The following is a 15,347-nucleotide window of genomic DNA, read 5'->3' as shown; positions in this document are numbered from 1 at the left end:
AACATTCTGATAAAAATAAGATTTTCCTTTAAAATAATTTAATTTCTCATTATTTTAAGTACACTCACATGCTGTAAAATTCATAGATTTGCCTAAAAATATTCTAAATGAAGTCTGACAAGTCTATGAAACTGTAGCATCATTAAATTTTGTCCCAATCTACATGTTCTCTTTCTTAAAACCATTAAGAATAAAATACTTTAAGTTTAAATGATTCAAGTTTTATCAAAATTCAACAAATTCTTTTGACTCTTACAATGCTGGTATGTTTTTCTTTTAAAAAATTTAAAAATAAGTCAAAATATTGCTTTGAATTTTCTAACCTTAGTAAGAAATCTTATTTTACTACCATTCCACTTTTATAAACCCCCCCATACACTCCCTGCCTAACCCCACGGGCAGAGGGAAGGAGGAGGAAGAGTGAAAAAGTTGTAACAAAAGCCCTGGAAAAAAACTGTCCCAAACCTAAGATTTTAATGAGCCTAAAAAGCATGTTGAACAACACAGAAGAGCAATTAACTAAAACTAAGATAACCAAATTTTTTTTGTGGCAGTTGTTTTAGAGTTTACAATTATATGGAGATTTTTATAGTTGTCTTTCTGACATGGCTAATATTTGGTCAAAGATAGATTTCCTCAAAGTATATTTTTATATTTAGATACTTAGTAGTTTGAAGTTTGTATGGCAGCACCAGTGTGAGTTACAGAGCAGCTGTTCAGTAGTCATATAAAATCACAAAACCTTATAAAATAGCATGATCGACAGAACGACACACCAATGAAAATTATATATTGGATTCTCATTGGTACAGAAAATATTTGTTTTAAAATTAGTTGTCTACCTTACATAACAGCCAAGAAAGTCACATTTCTCCCAATGCGTTATGTGTATGACGGTCAGACAAAGAGAAAAATTATCTTCTCTCAATCAATGTTAAATGTTGTACATAACATGCTTCCAAATTACTTTGCCCAAAGTTTGACTGAAAAGTCTTAGCTGTGCATGGCAATGAGTTGCGCCTGTTTTTGACCAAGACATTTCCATTACGCTTACTATATAATTGTACACAAGACAAAGCAGCAGTAATACTATTATTAACGTATTTAATTATGACACGGTGTCGGGCCGAGATTTGAATCTATTACCTCTCCGAAGACCAGCGTATGCACTACGTGTTGAGCAACGGTCGCGGGTATTCTTATGCACGTGATTGTCCTTGTCTTAAATTTAACAACTTTGATCCTATAACGTACTTGTTTGTATGTATCTGAAAATCAGTGGTTTAGAACAAAGTTTTGGAATTTTTATAATCCAAGCTAAATTTTTTGATAAAAAATAATAGTATGTCATAAAATTTGGTTTTCTTAGCTTTAAAATTGGCCGCTCTACAGCTGTTTAATTATTTAGCGGCTGGCCGCTAAAAAGCAGATAAGGAGCAGTCTGATTGCTAAGACTAGAAAAAGTAATTTTCTCTAAAAATACACATGAACCACCAGAAATAGGTTTTACGCCTCTATCTGTAACAGGAGCCGAGATAGAGGGGGGGTCTGTTAGGGGGTTACTTAGGGGTACAGAAGTTTAACTGCCTATTTTTGCCGGTTTTGGTGCTGGAAGCGCCAATTTTTTTTTAACTGAAATAATATCTTAATAAGTTGTAACTATAAACAGATAAAAATATTATTTAGCACCACCAACTGCCATTTTACCGCCAAAATTGGCGGTTTCTGTTATTTGTCGTTTTTCGGCAATGGTCAGAAAAGGTATTGTTTTGTTATAAAAAAATAATAGTTCGTCATAAAATTTGGTTTTCTTAGCTTTAAAATTGGCTGCTCTACAGCAGTTTTAATATTTAGCGGCTGGCTGCTAAAAAACGGATAAGGAGCGGTCTGACTGCTATGAATAGAAAAAGTAATTTTCTCTAAAAAATACACATGAACCACCAGAAAAAAGTTTTACGTCTCTATCTGTAACAGGAGCCGAGATAGAGGGGGGGTCTGTTAGGGGGTTAAGTAGGGGTACAGAAGTTTAACTGCCTGTTTTTGCCGGTTTTGGTGCTGGAAGCGCCAATTTTTTTTAACTGAGAATAATATCTTAATAAGTTGTAACTATAAACAGTGAAAAAAGGGACAAAAAAAGATATTTTTTAGGCCTTTTCAAAAGGCAGTTTTGAAATCCCGTTATTTCATAAAAAAAATTAAAATGCTTAGAGAATGGCTTGGAAGGTGAATTTAGGTGTTCTGCATATTTCAACTTAAACACATAAGGCCTAAGATATGATATCCCAAAAATCTTTTGTCAAAGTCTACTCTACACCTAGCGCTGGCGATTTTATTTTTCACAGGTATAAAATGCATGATTTTAGAAAACTGACTGGCGCTAGGTGTAGAGTAGACTTTGACAAAATATCTTTGGCCTTATGTGTTTAAATTGAAATATGCAGAAGAGCTTAAAACCTGCACATTACTGAGATATTTTTAAAACCGCCGTGCTACCGTTATCTGTTGATATTTTACATGCCTGGCGCTAGGTCGCCAGTAGAGATAAAGAGCTGAAATTTTGTACATGTATTTCTAGGCACCTAAAGTAACTTTTTAGGTTAGCAGAAGAATGAAATTCGAGAAAGGGTATTTTCATGAAAAGATCTAATGATTATTACCAGAAATTCTGTGTATCCATTTTAATCCTTATACAATTTAACTTATTAATTACATTTTTATAAGATATAATTATGCTTTTCACTTGAGTTTTTTTTATTGATTTCTGGGATAATTAGACGTAATTGTTTATTATGTGCCATCAGACTTTTGTCTTTGTGACGTTCGGACATTCTATAGCTATAGAGTAACCCCTCTACTAACTATTATTATCTAACCGTAAGTATACAATAATATTTGGCTAAACTTTAAAAATATTAAAACCGCCTCTTTCCAAAAAAAATTTATTAAATTCCAAAGTTCTGATGGAAAAATTATGGAAAAGAAGGGGCCCTCGAAATAGCTCCCCTTTTATATAGGGCAACCAAACCCCCCTTTCTTACTTCTCATCTTTAATATAATTCCTACGAAAGGAATAGGTTTTACAAAAAATAACGCGTCAAAAAAGCCCTTCATTTAAAACAATAGTGAAATTTTACCAATGTGTACAATTTTTGAGATAGATAATAGTTATTTCTTTCATCGTATTATAAACGGCTTTCCGCAAAAATAGAATGTACAATTATAAGATTAAAACCAGTTTTTTAGCCCCGAGGTGCCGAAGGCACGGGTTAAAAAACTGGTTTTAATCTTATGATTGTACATTTTTATATTCGTAGAAAGCTGGATATAATACGATGCTAGACATAGTTTTTTCGTATAGATGAGAACCGGTTCCTATCCACCGGATTTGAATGAATACGAGAAAAAAATATTCTTACGTTGTGTTTGATTAAAGGATGCCTGCAAGAAATACACCGCTCTAACTGCTTTAAGAATGCAATGGCCCAAATGTAAAGCCTTCAGCTTCAATAACAAAAAAGTTATAGGGTAGAAGAAATTTTTTAAAGTTTGAAAGGCTTCAAATTAGGGGTATGGGGTCTACTTGTGGCAGTCTTTCAGCAGTTATACCGGTGTACTTTTGTAGGCTTTTTAAGCTTACCTCTCCTATAATTCTCTATGCATTCATAAAAACAAACATACCAAAAAAATTACCAAAATAAAATTGATTAAATCGCAATAAACATTACATTTTCTGATGGTGTTACAGGGTTTTCATCTATTTTTACTGCATTACACTTATTAATGCTGTTCTTATTCCGGATAAAATTGTCCTGGTTCGTAGAATGTTTGTCCCTATTTCATGTTTTTCTCTATATTTTTAACGTTTCTAAAATCTGTTTTGAAGATCTTTCATAAACTGGTAGGGAGTAGCTTTTTTAACAGCTTTAGGTCCTAGGCAAGTATGCAACAAGCATTTAATCATATAGATTTAAAACACTTATATTATTCTAAGATAAAAGTATAAGGATCTCTGTCTGTGTGTCTGTCTGGGAAGGTTTGTAAATATCCCCTAGAAAAAATCACTCCCCCCCTTCCCCTCTCAAAAAAGAAGGCCTCTAGTGGGGCTATAGCACTCACACATCCACATCTCATGGCAAAAATACATCCAATATTTTTATGCATATGTCAAAAATACATCTGACACTGCATTTACAAATCCATACTTTTTCAATTATATGTCATAAATACATCCAACACTGGCAAATATTCATCTAGATCAATTTATATGAATATTTATTTACAATTAATTAGATTTTGTACAGTATGTATAGGTTTCAAATTTTTTGCTCTATTTTAGTTACTCTCGCCCTTTTTCTCAAGATGCTCCCTACAAAACATCAATTGACTTGCGCAGGTGGTCAAATCTCATTAAAAGTATCATTTAAATTAGTTAGTTAATAAATATTTACTTCTTTCTTATAGATATTTTACTGTCATTTAAACAGTAAAAATTCAGTTTGTCATAAATTTGCACTGGCGAAAACACATCCACTGTAATTTGCTGGATGTGTAAATGGCAGTCCCCCCCCCCTCCCCTAGTAACTATTATAAAAGTGATATATATATCTGGTTGTAGCCAATGATCTCTCTAACCTCTGAACGTATTTGGTACTCCATTACAGAGAAAGTTCATAGCCATTTTAGAAAATTTGTCCCTAACAAAAATTCCTACTCCGTTTCTCTAAAAACTTTTTCCGTCCAAAACTAAAATTTAAAGTGGAGGTTTGACTTCTTAACATTTCTAAAGTGCCCCTAGAAGGCTCTAGGGTCATAGTCAACAATCGTGTGTAGAGTGTATGTTTCAATTAGGATATTTAAACAAGCTAAATAGACTGGTCTACACTTGCCATAGAATCCTTAAATACAGGGTGCGGCACATAAATCCGGACATTTTTTAAACGGCCATAGCGTCAAAACGACTTGACCAATCAGGACGTTTGACCCCACTATAGAAAGCTTAGGTAATGACCTTTTAGCACAAAAAAATCTTTGGACAAAGATGGACATGTACACCGAGCTGGCCGCACATATGTTCAACAAGGCAGATTCCAAATGCGCCTGTGGTTTAATGCGCAAAATCACAAAACGTAGGGTCCGACAGGGAAGGAGTTGGAATCTTGACCCCAAATTTTGTGAGTGTCTTAGGCTCATTGAGACACACATTTTGCCGTGTTTAAATCCATTTTAGCTCAATACTAGCTGAAATGAGGTCGATTTTTCAAGATTTTGAGCCTTAAGAAATCACAAACAGTAGGGCCCGACAGGGAAGGAGTTGGAAATTTGACCCAATTTTTTTTGTGTGTCTTAAGCTCATTGAGACACGCATTTTGAGTACTTAAAGTCCACTGTAGCTAAATCCTAGCCCAAATGAGAGCAAAAAAATGGATTTTGTCAATTTGGCGGTTACTCATGTTCCTAAGGAAATGTGGCCTCCAAGCAGCCCGATCTTAATTCAATGGACTTTTGGGCCTAGGGCTACTTTGAAGCATGCACCAATAGACGTGCCTATACCACAAAGACCTCCCTCATTGCCACTATCAATGAGAACTACACCAGCTTGGACAGGTACATTTTGACCTGGACCTGCCGGCGGTTGAGGAGGCCGGTAGAGGCGGTGATTGAGGCTGGCGGCGATTTTGTTGAATAATCTACTAGTCATATACCTATTTTGCTTCCCAGTTTTTAAAATTCAATAAAATCTTTAAAATTGACGATTTTATGTTAATTTTTTTTAAAATTAGAATTTGTCCGGATTTATGTGCCGCACCCTGTATGTCTTGTTGTGTAACTTTCCCAAGAAGTAGGAATCTGTTTGAATATATAGTGTATTAACCACCCCCCCCCCCCTCCCCACACACATACATACAAAAAAAACTTCTTTGAGAGTAAACCGAATCTTAAAATCTGCTAACAATATTTTCTTTTCACTGAAGCTTTAAATTGGTATTGCCCTGTGATAGAGATAGACCCTGGTAAATTATTAACCCCGCCCTAGATTTTTTTTTATATTTCTATTATTGGAATGAGGTTAAGGTTCCTTCAGCCCAGCTATATCTCAAATATTTACCAATTACAGCAAAATTTTAATTTTGATCATTTCACAGTTGTAAAATTTCCGTCCTTTTGTTTAGTAGTTGAGATAAGATTTTTGTATTATCTAATTATTAGATTGAAAATAATAGATTGTTTTAAAGTTAAATTTTTTTAATTTGTGGATTTTATATCAGTTACGGCCACTATTAATGACTACAGTAAATATTTTTATTCAATGTCAATTGTGAACATTAACCATTGAAAAGGAGATTTTAACATTGTTAATTTCTTTCAGATATAGTTCCCTTTTTAATTTTTCAGAAAATATTTTGTGTTTGTTTATACAGCATTCAGAAACGTAATGTATTTGAACCTTAATTATGATGATTATTTTTATGGAAAACGAGTAAATAGTTATCTATTTCTAATAATCTATTATGGTGAATACTAAAATGGTGGGTCCGGCTCTCTGGCATATCTCAATTTTGGCGAACTTAAAATTTTGCAACGCCTTAGTAGAAACAAAATTAATTTATATTTAGAATATATACCTTCTGTATTAAAAAGCAATTAAAATTATCAAGAAATTTAATTTTGTATAACAAAAATATCAATTTGATTTTAAAAATTAGCGATGACATCGCAGACAACTTCGTATGAAACTAATGTAAAAATTCGAGTTACTTCTAGGATGTCATGACACTTTTTTTTAGTAGCGAAGCTACTCTATTTCCAAAATGTCCATCTATACTTAACTTTGTCATAAATGGAGTAGGGGAAAGGTGATTTTCTCAGCTACTATTCAAGATAGACACCTGAAACTTCTTGACACCATTCATATAATCATTTTTGAAAACAATGGCAGTTGTAGGTAGCTTTACCCCTTCCGTTTTTGAGTGGGGAGGAGGGGGACGGGCATTGAACGCTTCCTTTAACCTTTTATATCATCCTCTATTACAGCAAGAAGGTTGTGTGCATATTCCCTGGTTGTTAAAAAATTTCCGACCGTAAGTCGTTACCTTGATAAAACAAACAAATAAACTATTAGGAAACCATTGTTCTAGAGTTCCTCAGATGTTTTCTATCTAATTTTATGTGTGAGAGTCCACATCTCCATCCTTGGGGTTACAGGATGCGAACAAACAAGGCAGGATCATGCAGGTGAAGAACAAAAATATTTTTTTTTACTTAAACAAAGCTTTTTACATTACCAATATATTAAAAGATCGTATAGTAGTCCATATCAATTTAAAATATAGGGTTTAAAGTCATTTTCAGGTTTTGGGTATGACCTGCATAAAACTTTAAATGGCTCCTATGAAAGCACTTTTAGACTAAGATAATTTTATTTTTAAACTCCAAGCTTAAACTAACATGTTAACATGACATATTAAAATGTCATAAAAATCTGCCGCTATTTTCCCACCAACCGCTAATTGCAGTGGCAGACAGCTTCCAAGTACACCACTGAAGTTTATATTTTGAGAATTCTAATACAAAATAAACTTTTTTTTTGGAAAAATTGCTCTTCTACCCTCAAAAATAAAGAAAACTACAGCAGCTTAAAATCTTTAAAAAGGGCCTAACAAGGATGACAACATCCATAAGTAGCGTGGCACAAAATCGTGGATGGGAATACATACAAATAGAATGAAAGAGTAATCTTTAAAATCAAGAAAAGATTCACTGGAAAAAATAAACACAAAACCTTATTTTATTTTCTATAATGATTGACATACCAACGGCCAAAGTAAATTATATGCTGGATTTAATTTAGATATCAATAACTAAAAAAGATTTGAAAATCGGACCATAAACACCAAAGTTATGGTGAAAAATTTGAAAAATACAAATATAGCCTAAAACCTGCTAAAAAGCAGTCCGACCGCTATGAATGTGTTAAAGTTAATTATGCTCGTTAGTGTTGGGAATGTTGACAAAAAGTTTCAGCCTTCTATCTGTCATAGGAGCCGAGAAAATCACGTTCCCCCCACTTTGTCTCCAACCGAAATACGGACATTTTGAATTATAGAGTAGCTTCGATACTGAAGTAAAAGGGTAGGAAATACAGAAATTCTTTATAAAACAAACACTCTTTTAGACGGACTAAAAGACATTTTAAATTATAGAGTAAATTGCAAACAAATAAAAGATTCATTTTTCAGCTCAATTTGTTCCTGCAAACATTTTAAAAAAAGCCTTTCTATAATTTTGATCGGTCCCCCCGCCCGTACGTCCGTCCATACGAATTAGAAAGTGTAGCAACTCTACCAAGAAAGTCTGTACGTTCATTTAACCCTTAACGGTCGGAGAGGGGGGGGGCGTTGAACGCCCCCCCATCCGTTTTTTTCTATCTCATTTTCTGTGTGTGAAAGATAAAGAGCCCATACTGCTTGACTTTTTAAGTGTGGGTATGACACATAACTGAGAGTTGGAATTTTTTGAATATCTCCATCCTGGCGGGCACAGGATGCCAGCAAACCTGGCAGAGTCATCCAGGTAAAGAACAAAAATATTTTTTTAATTAAACAAAGCATTTTATCTTACCAAAATACTAAAATATCCTTTAGTAGTACATCCTCATATTAAATACAGGTGTTCAAGTCAATTTCAGGTTCCAGGTATGATCCTGCAGGTCCTGATCCTCCAGGTCTCCAGAAATCTTTAAAAGGCTCCTGTGGCCGCAATTTTTGACTTAGAGACTTCAAACTTTAAACTTAAGCTTTTCTTACATGTCTACATAATGTATTAAAATTTCATAAAGATCCGCCGCCGTTTTCCCGCCGACCGCCGACTGCGGCGGCTGGCAGCTGCCAAATATAGCTGCTGCCGCTGAAATTTATGTTTTGATATTTCAAATATAAAATTTACATAAAAATAAACATTTTCTGCAAAAAAATTTTCTTCTAGCTTCAAAAATAAAAAAATTACAGCCGTTTAAAATTTTTAAGTAAAAAAGGACCTAAAAACAAAGGTTGTTAAATAAAAGGGTGAAGGAAGCAAAAATTGACTTTGACTTACTTAAGGTCGGAAATTCATCATAACACAGGGGACTTGCACAAAAAAATTTAGCCCTCTAGCTCTAATAGGAACTGAGATAATAAGGGGGGGCGTTGAACGCCCCCCCCCCCCCCCGACTGATTAAGGTGCGGCAAGGGGCCCGACTGTTAAGGGTTAAAACATGCTGATTTGTAACTTTTTTGACAACATTTTTTGTATGAAATAATAATTAAAATCGACATTTTAGAATTGTCATATCAATTTCGAATTTTTCATAATGATTCCTATGACAGTTAGGCACAATTTAGAACAGTTTTGTACGAATAAGAAAGCGTAGCAACTCTATAATATCTATCAGAAAGTCAGTAACTCCATTAAAAGATGCTGTTTATCCTTTTTATCTGGTTTTTGGAATAATGATTCCTAGGAAAATAAGTTAAAGTATTATAAGCAAGGCATCTCTATAATCAAATCCTAAATATGAAAGTATGTCCTTTTACTGATTCCTATATTTATGCAATTTTACAAAAAATGTATATACAATTTTGTTTAGACTTGGAAATTAATGTTCGTAATTTATTGTTTGACTGTTCTTCCTTCTGATTTTAGAGCTTTGATTTTATGGATGTTGTCATCCTCGTTTTACTTTAAAGTGAACACATTTTATATTCTGCGAATAAATTGACGCCTTAGCTAAAGTCACCCGTTACTGTTGAAATGAAAGATAATCAGAAATAAAATATGATACATGTATAAAAAATCAATATTTTATATATTTTTATTCTCAAAACTGTTTAATTAATGGTGGTGAATTAACCACTTTTTGGTACGCCCCCCTTGAAACGCCTCTATTATTCTACATTCAAATTGATAATAGTACACAATGTTATTAGGTACATTGTTGTATTGATTTTTTAAAAGAAAAAAGAAATTTAATTTTAAAAGATAATTTAATAACAACCGTTCGAGATTATATTAATCAATAATAATTTTTAGATTTTTTCGTTTAATTAAATTCTTTGAAATTTTGGCGATAGTTCTCAGTGAGTAAACATACAAAATGAATGTTGTTATATATTTTTGACTTTAAACAAATGCTTTAGTTAAGACAAATTAGTTGTACCAAATGATTTTTTTTAGTAGAAGAACTACTCTATAACTCAAAATTTTAATGTGTTCGTCTGTAAGAATTGGTATTTGAAAAAGCTAAAGATTTTAACTGCTAAATAATAAAGATGGCTAAATTTTTATGGAAAAATTATGGTTTCCTCAAAGGGACTAGTTGAGCAAAGAACACCGCAAACACTCTAAATTACAAATAAATTGAAAATAATGAATTCGGAAATTCTTAAAGTGAAGCTTCTCTATAATTATGGTCGATCGGTCAGTCTGTCTGTCCGGCCGTGACGGTTAGCTCTTTTTGTTAATTTAGACATTTTTTCTTATCAATTAAATAATTTTGTATGTTGATTCCTTATAAGTCAAATACGATTTAGGAAGCATAGCATCTGTTAAGTAAATGTTACTAGAATTTCTGTATGTCCATTTCAAACATGTTGATTTTAAATTTTTTTGCGATAGTTGGCGAAAATTGAAATAATGATTCCTAAGACAACATTGTACAGTGTTTTAGCCGAAGCTTCTCTATAATTAAGTCCTAAAAATGTAAGTATGTCCTTAAACAGTATCCTATATTTAAGCAGTTTTACACTCTACAAATGTTGATGTGCGTTTGACCTACCACTTCAGATCTTTGCATTTATAGATGTTGTTTATGAATGTTTTCATAAAATCATAATGTTATTATAATTTACTGTATATGCACAAATTTATATCCAATAATATTAACCGTTCCTAACCTCTCTGGAGGGCCTTAACCCTGTCAGGATTATTTAATATTTCCTAAACTAATCTAACTCAACCTAACCTAACCTAACCCCTGGGAAGGGGGGCAAATCCTGGAGGGTTTCTGTTATAACTAACATAACTAAACCTAACCTAACCTAATTTTACTGAGCCAAAGTGAATCTAACCCCTGCGGAGGTTTCAAACCCATTAGGCTACTAAATATTATCTGACCTTACCTAACCTTACCTAAACCCTGCAGGGAGCCCTAATCCTGCGAAGCTACTCTATATTATCTATTCCTATCTAAATAAACCTAACTTAACCTAAACTAACCAATGCAGGGGACCCTAACCCTTTTGGGATACTCAATATTAATTAAACTAGCCTAACCTTACCTAATTGAATCTAAAATAGCCTGACTCCTGGAGGCAGCTCTAACCCTGCAGGGTTACCCAAGATTATCTTACTAAACCTACCCTACCTAACTCTATCCTAACCCCTAACATAACGGGTCTACTCAATATTACCTAACATATTCTAGCCTAGCTTAGCCTAACCTAATCTGACTTAATCTATCATAACCTAACCCCTATGGATGGATGTGCTAACCCTTCAAGGGTACTTAACATTACCTAAACTAACTTAACATAGCCTAACCTAACCTAACCCAACCCATGTGGAGGGCCCTATTTCAGCGGGACAACTCAATATAACCTAACCTAATTTAATTTAACCTTGTTTAACCTAATCTAAACCCTGTGGGAGGCCCTGACCCTATGGGGCTACTCAATTTCATCTAAACTAACCTAACTAAACGTAACTCAATCTCTGGAGGAGGCCCTAACCCTGTGGAGCTACTTAATTTTACCTAAACTAATCCCTGTGGAGGAGAGCCCTTACCTTGTTTAACCTAACCTTACCCGTGCAGGGGGCCCTAACTCAGCGGGGCTACTAAACTTTACCTCACCACTGCACTGTGGAGGGCCTCCAGGGCTTTAATCTGATAATTTTTCATTTTTAATATCCGAGGAAAGCTGTCTATAATACGATGCGTTAAATAATTATTACTCAGCTTTAAAAGAAATCAGATTTCAAGTCTTTAACTTCCCTCATGTCCAATTGTTGAAATTTTGAAAGTTTTTTAAATCTGCCGTTTGAATCATATTGTTTGTTACATCTATATTTAAACCTTTAAAGATTTTACTTTTCTATAAACCATTTCAAAATTAATTTATGATATACATTATTAAATATACAACATTCAAATATAAATTTTTTATTTCATAAATAACATTTTCTACTTTTCATCCCTATTGTCCTTAAAGTGTTAACTCAGTATAAACTTTGTACTTTCCCCCCAACTAATTTGTCTAACTACGCCTCCCACAATACAAAACTGTATAAAAGTCGTAAGAAATTAAGACGGAAAAAACTCGAGATATTTGTCATGCACGTAATACGTGGACCCACCATTTTAGGGGTCACCTCTATTATTCCCTTTGCCGCCACAAATGAGAAAATCTCATAACCAAGGAAAAAAGTGCTTCCAGCCAAATTAGTTTTTCAACTTAAATATTAATGACACACATTCGGCACTAATTATTTGAACATTTTGTTTTATTCCCTTTGAAAATTTTGTTAATTTGAGAAGGTTTAAACACATCCACTTGTTTTCGGATAGGTTATGTGTTCGAGTCTCGGCTTAAGAGAGGTTCTCATTGCAAAGCTTATTTATTGCTTCAAGACAAAGGGCGTGTAAATAAATGGTTAGTTGGATTGTGTCTAAGTAATCATGCAACAAAATACACCTGTAGTGTTTCTACTTAAAGAAAGGTGGGGTGGAACTATATAATGGTGTTTTAGTAATGGTATTTTCCAGTATGGCTTCGAAACCGACTAATATCCGCTGGATTATAATCATCATATTACAGACAATATTAAAATAAAAATCATAATTCGGTAACCCACCTCGGGCCTAACAAAACTGGTTTTAATCTTATACTTTTCATTTTTATATCTGAGAAAATATGTCTATAAAACGATGCGATAACTATTAACTTTCTTGTGATATATCTAGCTTTTGATAAAACATAACTGCACAAATAATAAATGCCCACTTTGGATCCTTATATAAATTATGAAATCTGGGGTAAAATAACAACTTTTGATTGGTCAAGAACAAGAGAAGAAATGCTTCCTATTGGTCAGCAAAGCAAGCGTTATAGTTTTAATTTAATCATAAAATTTAATGGGCTTTCTAAAAATTCCTATCTGTTAAGCTGTTCGATATATTGTATTCTAGCGGATGCACTCTAGCCACTAGGCGAGTAAAGCTTGGGTGAGCCTTTTTGGAGCTTATTTAAAAAGCACTACTTAAATCTTTAAACAAAAATCTTACTACTTTATGTTATACACAAGCTACTTCGCATTTAGGGCCTTTGCATAAAAATCATAAGGAAGGATAGAAAAAGAACCTAAAACCATCCAAATATTAAATCTAAAAGCAGTATAGCCAAAAATAATCTCGGGATCAATATGAAGCTTCCCTAAAATGGAAAACTCAATAGGTTCAGTACTTATCGAAATCTTAAGCTACAGACAACAAACCGTTCTATTTTATATAATAGTTTGGACAAAAATAAGACTTAGAAAATTTTTAAGCCAGTTTAGAAATAAGAGCTGTATTTTTTTATTTTATTCATTTTATCATTACCTAATAAAAAATTAGGAAGTGATCGTAACATGTGTCTTATTAGCATATTTGTTCCTTGTTATGTCTTAATGAACATTGTTCATCCTTGTTTTACACTATTTTCTTAAATGCTTCATATAAATGTTGTTTCCTAATACTATACTTTAATACAGGGATCTTGAAAGGGATAAGACAATGTCTAATAAATTGATGTACATCCCCGATGATAATAAACAAAATTACCCCTTCTGCAGATTGATTGATTGATTGATTAGCCATAGTTTCTAAGGGTTTGGACCTAAGTAGTCATGGAGTAGGCTGAGACACTTTTGTATAGCCACTAGGGCTATCAAGCTCCACGTTCAAGCACATTATGACTTGACCCGCTATCTCATGAGAGCTACTCATTATTACCTCACCCTCGCCGAGTATGGCAGGTGTCCCAAATTAAGTCACCGTAATGAATGACGCTCTCCGCAGAGGAGCTTGGGATAAGGGTAGTACTGATATTATGTACGTGACTATTGAGTATCCAAACTTACTCAATAATCCCCTTCTTACACAACCAGGGGAAGTTGCGTGAATGTATTCAACTGAGAAATTCGAGTTGCCACATGGGGACTAGAACTCGAACTCTCATCACCGTAACTCAGTGCGTTACCACTGAGCTACGACGCCCCTTCCCTTCCCTTCTGCAGATTAAAATTAGTGGTTAAAACGTTTGGACACTCAAATTAATGAACCATCCAATCAAATTAAATAAAAGTCCCCAAAGTTGTCAAGCCAACGAATAAGAAAATTTGATTATTAAACTTTGGGTGACTAGTGTAATAAACAGACCAATGTCCCCTCCCTATCTGAATTGAATAAGAATAGTTATTTCTCGCATCGTATTATAGACGGCTTTCCGCGGATATAGAATGTACAATTAAAAGATTAAAACTAGTTTTTTTAGCCCCGAGGTGCCGGAGGTACCGGCTAAAAAAACTGGTTTTAATCTTATGATTGTACATTTCTATATTCGTAGAAAGCTGGATATAATACGATGCTAGACATAGTTTTTTCGTATGGATGAGAACCGGTTCCTATCCACCGGATTCGAATGAATACGAGAAAACTGGTAACTTACCTTCCCAATCGAAATTATGAAAGCCCAACGCCCCCTACCCCCCCCCCCCTAATTCCGCAACTAACCATAAGATTCTGATTTGATATTCTTAGCATGACTTGTAGATATAAAGAAAAATAGGGAAAACTAATTTCCCTATTTTTATAGCTCACTCTCAAAGGGCCTAGCAAGCACAAAACCTTACCCCCTTATTTTTGAATACAATATAAATTAAGTGGGCAGGGGGTAGGTAGTCTTCTTTTCTGATGCATGTCCATTGTGGAGGGCCCTAGGCCTGCAGTGCCCTAACCCTGCAGGGCAACCCTCTACCCAATATAACCTAACCTACCCTAATCTAAAGATAAAAACAAACCATAATTTATCTAATATATAAGGAAAGGGGTTTCTGCCCTCGACGAGGCAATTTGGAGGTAATCGCAGTATATTTTAATATGGACCATTTTAAACTGTTTCTCTCAATCATTGTTCGTTGTAAAATCTGCTTTAACAATTTTAAATAATATAGGTCTAAATTCTGATTTTCTAAATGATTTTCTTGAGTTTCTATTAAAACAAAAAAAAATAATATCTCATACTTCAAATGTACATGATTTATATTCCTTAATT

The sequence above is a fragment of the Acartia tonsa genome, chromosome 2 (genome assembly GCF_053477335.1).
Source record: "Acartia tonsa isolate MP-2025a chromosome 2, ASM5347733v1, whole genome shotgun sequence".
In the NCBI taxonomy this organism is placed as follows: Eukaryota; Metazoa; Arthropoda; class Copepoda; order Calanoida; family Acartiidae; genus Acartia; species Acartia tonsa.
Note: the sequence above shows the minus strand (reverse complement) of the source record.